Genomic DNA, 7,860 nt, shown 5'->3' on the forward strand with positions numbered 1-7,860 from the left:
CTGCAGAGAAGGGAGGTACCAGCTACACACCTGTGAGGCGTTATGTGCGTTTTATTGATGCGGTGGCTACTGACGATAAAGAATTATGGCTGAGCCCTTTGTAATGGGTTGGAAGCTTCAAACGACCCACTAGTTACGTAATTGGCATTGTGTGACGCCCGGTCGTTATTCCACTCTCCTACCACGCTGTATAACATATGTCAACGTGAGAAAGAGAGGGGGAAAGGGCTTTATTGAGGACCTGAGAAAATGGATCATGGGGGCCTCATGGGCTTCCTTGGTAACGAATATTAGTACACATGCAAGGTACCCACTACGCTATAAATCGTCATAATTTTTGTGAAGTAGCCAATCATGCTATATGCCATTTTTTGTCATTCTGCAGAGAACCGTGGTATCCGCTAAATATTTGTAAGGCATTATGTGCGCTTTGTTGATGTATGGTCCTGATAGCGATGAAGAATTATGGCTGAGTCATTTGTAATGGGTTGGAAGCATTCAGCAACCCACTCGTTGCGAAATTCGCATTGTGTGACACCTGGTTGCCGAATTCGCGTTGTGCGTAATTGATTGATGTATAGAACATGCCGCTTTCTTTATTAAAGACGAAGCTTGAGCAGCAATCGATGGCAGGCCTCGAGCATGGGGTGATGCTATCGCACGTGCCCACCGTGCGACGGAGATGCATCGGCTCGTTTCATCTCTGCCTCAGCCGCGTTGATCGCCCCCACTCACCCTTTTTTACCCGCGGGTAGAACAAACGATGCGCGGGGCGTTGCTACCAATGTGAACTTCATACGGAACATGACGACGGCGCCGACTGCAAAAACCTGTCGAGAGTGTCCATATAATTGCTATCGCAATAAAATGGCAAGTTGCCCTGTTGAAATGTTGGTATTCTTCGGGCACACATTGTAGAAGCACCGCAAATGTGACGTAAGCAAGTACCTGGCGCAGTTCAGCGGCAGAACTGTGGTGCATGGAAGCCCGCTCTAGAGTGTTCTTCAAAGCTCGAACCTCGTGAAAGAAGAAGAGAGGAGATATTAGCCATTGAAACTACTGCACGTTGCCGGTTCAGTACACAAGCACTTACCTCATCGGTCATCGCATGACTGAGGCGGGCCATGTCGATAAAGTCCAAAGCCGAGTAGACAAAGTACGACAAGCTCAATAGGACTTGATTCAAGGGCATTCCACTGTCGAAGGTACAGCAGACGGTGATGCATCCAACGACAAGCACAGTGGCCGATGACACTGCTAGCGAGTACTGCCAGACATCGTTCAGGAGTTGCCGCAGTTTTCCGATGTTGCGCAGATTCGCCTTCACCCTCTGAAGTTCCGCAACTCCCGTGATGCCCAATGAAGTCGCACTCGCGTGGTCATCAGTGGGCAGAACAGCCCGGACTGTGGTGTGTTGGTGTCGCACGTATGCGATCAGAACTTCGCAGCAGGGTTTCAGGGTGATCGAGTGAAGTATGTCGTAGAAAATCAAGACAACGTTTCCGAGAATCGTGGCAACGTTCAGGAGGTCCCGGAAGTGGTTGTTTCCGAAGGCTTCAGTGCTCATGGTGATATGGGCGGTGGCGGAAACGGCCGCAGTGCAAGCCGCCGCCATAAAGAACCTGAAATACGGTGCCACATTACTTGAAAGCATTCATAAATAGCTACCATCGAAAAGTCGTAGTTATTTCAGAGCGCAGTCCAGCAAATGAATGAATGTTGGTGAGTAGGTGTAGGTGTGATTACGAAACATCAGTGAACGGTCGACAGATATGAGTGCACACAGGGGGAGTGAGCCCATAGCCTAGGGAGAGGCCCAAGTTGATGCTGATCGTCAACTTAATGAAATGGAGTGTTTGACAAGCACTCATCTGGTGTGAGCAATTGCGGTCAAAGGTAGCGTACACTGATGACCAGAAAAAAAAAAACTAAACACTGCGAACGATTATTGTGAACAAGGCACCCTTACGGAAGCTGAAAAGTTTTATGTTAATCTCTTAAAGATGGTTCTCGTGGTCGGTGTACGCTGTATCACCAAGTTGATGTTAATTGCGCAAGTGATTCTCAAGGTCATAGTAATGTGCATATCACTGCCCTGTGATAGGGTACACTGTGTCTGAAAATATAAACGAGCTTTTGTGCAAAAATAGTCACATTGGGGAGATGTCTAATGTATGACTCCAGGGAAGCCTCGTTGAATAGTTCAATACCCCACATTAACTATACTTTACAAAGCACTTTCGTCACCGCAATAACAACTTCAAGAAGCGCTCACACATAAGTCGTTCTGTTCGAGAGTTACTAAATTTAACCTCAGTGCAGAAGGTACGTCCTGGAACATCTCAAATCAGACGCTATATTTGAGAACAGGATGGAGATGCATGGACAAAATGTGTGCTGTAGCTTTCATATTATAGCGGTGTGTTTATTTTAGCAGCGAAGCTGTTGGAGCTCGCCATGGTTTGTCTGGTTTTGCGAAAAAAATATCTTCATCATGCCGGCACATTCTCTCTTCGTCGTCTTCTTCATCTACCCCAACACGTGCGCCCGGCAAGTGCCCTCCCATTGCGCTAATTGTGTAGCGAATAAAGCGATAGAAAGAAAGAGAAAGAAAGAAGGGAGCGAAGAAAGGAAGGAGAAAAAAGCATAGAGTTCCGTACAATACTTACTAGAGGGAACTCTGGAGTTAGTGTCTATGGGAGCTGCAACGCATGGCGCTTCAGCCAGCATGGGAATGATGGGTAGTGCACGGATTTGTCTAAACTTCATTCTTTCGGCTCCGTTTGGCTCTGTGTTGCCTACATCCGCTTTGTCGCAAAACGAAGTTCAGCAAAAGTCAGCAGTTCCACTACACCATTTTAACCTTTTTAGCCTCACCAATTCAAATGTGGTCACGAAGTTCACAACGATTCATTCTTTTATGCGAGAGGAAACCAAAACACAACAATAAACAAAGCCACAAGTGCGTTCGGAGCCCGCAAGTACGAAGAGTAGCCAAATCTGTGTACTACCCATCATTCCCATGGTGGCTGAACGATCGCAGCGCCAGAGTCCCCTCTAGTTAATTTTAGGAAACTCTATGAAAAAAAAGCTGGAAAGGTACAGAAAGAGAGAGAGATAAAGAGATATAAAGAAGGAGGAAGCAAGAAATAGATAGAGAGAAAGAAGGAAGAGAAAGAGGAGGGGAACATGACGTAAAATCATGTAACACTAGTCACCTGACATGTTCCCGCCAAAATGATGTAACACTAGTCACGTCACATATACCCGCCACAATCCCGTATCATTATTCACGTGACATGTTCCCGGTAAAATCACGTAGGTCTAGTCACGTGACGTGAAATGACGTTACGCACTTGCCACGTGACATGTACCCGCCAAACCATGGTCGTTTAAGCGAGGCAGGGACATGGGTATGGGAGGGCTGCTGCTTCCTCAGGAGCCCGAACAAACGCCCCGCTGTTGCTTCCAGCCTTGCACCACTAGTTCAAGCTGCGCCGACTTTTGAACTTTCGAACTGTAATAAATTTCATTATTTGTTAACATGTTTTGACTGGAATAGGCATTTTGTCTATCAAACTGTATCAGATCCATAGGCGATTGAAACTCGCTGTAAATGGTTATTTCCGGGTTCGAAAATGCGTCGACCCTTTAAAAAAAAAAAAAAAAACACGGGAAGAGCTGCGCCTTAAGGCGTCGCAAGAGACATTTACGTTCCTAAAATAAACAAAACTTATTTCCAAGGAACTATACTGATCGCATTTCATGGCAAGTACTCTGAATGAAATCGCACGAAGAACACGTTTTTTATCGAACACTTCACTGGAAAAGTTTGATAATAAAACTTTATCTCAGAAAGTTTGTTATCAATCCTTGAAGCGTTCTGTTTGAAAACTCCAAGTCTAGCACGCGGGAATTATCGTTTTGCATCTAGACGAGGAAGTTTGCTCAGAGTTTTGAAATTACCAACAAGGAAATGGATGGATTCAGATCAACAACTGAAAATGCGTACCTTAAGGTGTAGGAGATCAGAGACCGGTAGTGGTACCTTTGGCGCCAAAACAACGTTTCCATCTCGTGCTGCGAGGCTCTCTTAAAGAACTCCTTCATCTTGCCCGACCAGAAGATCGCGCTGAAGACGTTAACCATTACTTTTGACGCCGCAGATAAAGGGACGACAACAAACAGAGCTTTAGTGAAAGTTCGGGTCTTTTTTGACATCTCCTTCAATCCATTGGCAACAAAGTCGCAGTATAAGCCTCCCAAAGAGGACAGGAATGCTACGGAGTACAAAGTGTACCAGGACTTCCACTTGACCTCCATTTCCTCTGCGTCGGCTGCCTGAATGTTCCTAAGGAAGAACACACCAGCGGCTCGAGACAGCCAACCGTATACTCGGAATTTCCTGGCCATTGCGCTGGCCATGTCAATGGCTGCATGGACAAGGTCTGAGCTTCCCTCGTAAAGAACTGCTTTGCGTTGACTTCGAGTCTGTAAAGGAAACAGCGCCACTATATAAGTGAAAGATCCATTAGCTTCGACAGCAGGAGAGGAAGGATAAGTAGGTCAGAAAGGAAGGCAGGGAAGAAACAGAAATGCAAAAGGCAAGGAGTTTAGCCAGAAAAACTTCCCATTGGCTAACCTAAACTGGGGTATTAAGGAAGGGGAATAGAAAGAGAGAGGAGGAAAGAAAAGAAGAAAAAAAATAACAGCCAGTGAATGCAGTGAAGCATGCCGGACTGCACCACAAGTCAGAGGCGTCCGCACAAGCCTGTCGTTCTCATAAAGCAACAGAGCCTTCGCTGCATTGTCGACCAGCGGGAGATGGGGAAGGTGAGGTGTTTTGGTAGCACTTGCACGGAAAGTGGCCGATCGTCCAAATCAGAAAGAGACGAGAAAGGTGGATAGTTCCCGACCAGAGATGAGAAACTGCTGAAGGCTTAATGCTTTGTCTGGAACATTAAGTAATACTGGAATGACAGCGTTCTGTTTTTCTTATGAATCTGATTTTATGCTAGGTGCACACAATATGACACTAGTTTTCAAAAAGGACTTGCTTCCAGCCCTCATTATCTTCCAATTCCTTGTGAACTCTCATATATTAAAAATCTTATTAATGCACTTGGCAATCCTAATTTCATTCCCGAAGGAAGAAATGATTTGGCAGATTTTCTTTCCGAAGACGTTGCACCCAAAAAAATAGTGTTTCGAAAGGTTCTCTTTGACTTGTGGCAATGCTGCACTTTTACAGATGTAAACCTTTTTTTACATGATTTCGGCAGGCTTGGCCTAACCTGGTTGCACTACCACGTAAGTTAACCCGATAACCAATGATGGCAATGACAGCTGCAGGGAAAGCTCCGTGAAAAGCGAGCTTACCAGATATAGTATTTTCCCGGTCGTTGTTCACAACGACTCCACGAGAATGTTACCTCCACAGTCGTAAATTCTGGACAGTAGCAAGCCGCATTGTGTCGCCCTTGTCGCCCTTTGGACTGTCTTCTCAACCCCAAAACACTGCAAACGGCAGCCAACGCCCACGCCTCGGAGCCTCTCCGACACCCAGCGGCACAACAAGGGCCACAAAGACTAGGAAAGCGAATGAAATCACCTTATCTCAATCTTAACAGGCGTCGAATAGCGACAAACACCTACCTACTCTTACATAAACTTCACGATATATTTCCCGCTAAACACAGCGACACGTGTCCGTGGTGGGACTCCACCCCGACACTCGAACATATAACCTACCTGCGCACACAGCGTCCGGCAGGCGCCGTATCGCCGCTAAGTAAGGACAGATTCGTAAATTGGTCGTGGGAGGCGCGACTCTCCAGACTGGACTTGGGAAGCCAATTGGTCAGACCTTTGACCAGGCCCGGCGAGCTGCAATGGCCAGTGTGGCCCTGGGCGAGGGGCTCCGCCCACAGCAGCAATATTTTTGTTTCTCTATCTCTCTTTCGACACCTCCAACGCGAACGGTCGATGGTTCCGGTTGTATAACCTGAAAGACCTCGTAATTCAGGCCAGAATTATTAACGCTCTTCGGGAGGCAGCAAATGGAAGTAAACACCGTGAGCCCTTCCGTCGTTGTACCTTTCCTGTCTCCCTCTCTCGTTCAACTGTGACGTTCCTGCAGAGCAGAACCGTGATGGCACTTCTGGCTGATAAACGTAACGCAGTTAGTGGCTCGCGATAGCATATGATGCCATATGGAGGCGATTATGATTTCCTACGTTACACTGGCCAGCGCGTTGATGTCATGTTGTTGATGGAATAATAAAAGTTGTCTCCGTCCCTTTTGTGTTCGATGGCCGAAGTAGATTTATGAACATACAGTTGGGGCGAGGGGAGGAGAGAAAGCGGGAGCGAAGGATTGGGAGTTCAAAGGACTTTATGTACATTCAAGCTGACAGTCTTAAAAAAATGGAATGACCCTCGCTCGATTAAATGAGAAACCGCGCTGTCCCCTATGGCCGTCTTTAAAAGGGGCTAACGTTTCTCCCTTTTGCCACAGAGAAAAGTACCTCCCCCGTCAAAACCAAGATGGCTGAGACCAGGCTAGTAGAGCGAGCAATATATTTAGGCCTATCGAGTGCGTCGAGTTTCGACTGATAAAGAGTATGGAGCACTGGTAATCACAAAAAAAACGGTCCCGCTGAGCTTAATATCGAAAGATATGACAATAAAATCAAGCAGACAAATCTCTGGTGATGAAAACCTCGCGAAACGGAACGACGGAACACGTACGGTTTCGCTCGGCCATCGAGACGGCGTTCAATTTGAAAGAGACGGATACTGCAAAGGAGCTCTCACCCGGAGACCGCATGTTAGGCTTGCTGTCTTCATTTCTCGAAGCATCACACGGTGTAGCGACGTTATCCACGCGTTTACGGGGCAAAAGGCCCCGACATGTGCCTCCCAAATGAACACTCGGTAGCAGCAAAACAATACCGGCGCAGTACAGCATAGTTTTGATAGATTGATTGAACAACATATAAGTAGGTGGAGCTGTGAAAGTACCACAGCCGTGAAGTAGGTGGTAGCCGGCGCCATCTGGAGGGACTAAACGATACGAAAAAAAGATGTTTATGATTGAGGTGGCGTACGTTGTAATACTCAATGGCCTTAAGGCGAGGTGGGCCCATTCATGGATTACTCAAGGACACCAGAAGGTTGATGATACACATTTTACTATTACGTACATAGTTACTACGTATGCGAGACACATAGTACACATTCACGGAATTCAATACACATACACAATTTATTCATAAGTATACAACCCATAATAATTCACTACAGACGCGTATGTACAGACGTTTTTACAGATACCCCTGCACGAAGCGCAGGCCCTTATATAGTCACTGAATTACTGCCGACCATAGTGACAAGCGCGATGCGTCATTTTTGGTCAACTCTGTACATTTCATGGCTCCATCATAGAATACACAGACAATATTATATTGTACCTATCACTTGGCCAAGCTCATTAGTTAATCTAAAGCCGCATAATAATGAAAGATATAACTACAGAGTTGATAAGGTCGATGTGAAAACTACCACCCCCACAGCATGCATAACACTCCAACGGCATTCTCAAAGTAGCGCCGTCTCTCGACAGTGGCCTCAGATATAGATTTTGCTCTATTTCTTTATTTTTTTTTATTTTTACTGTGGTAGGGCGCTGCATGCAGGCCAGATTCTGTCGCCTTCGTCGCGTCGAATTTGTTGAATGATTTCGCGTTAATATCTGTTAACATTTTATTTACGCTTTGAGCACAAGTGTGACAATGAGCTATGGATTCGTTCCATGACAATGCCCTTTAATGGCAATGCTTCTGATGCGGTAAAGATCGG

Source organism: Rhipicephalus sanguineus, chromosome 8, assembly GCF_013339695.2.
Source record: "Rhipicephalus sanguineus isolate Rsan-2018 chromosome 8, BIME_Rsan_1.4, whole genome shotgun sequence".
In the NCBI taxonomy this organism is placed as follows: Eukaryota; Metazoa; Arthropoda; class Arachnida; order Ixodida; family Ixodidae; genus Rhipicephalus; species Rhipicephalus sanguineus.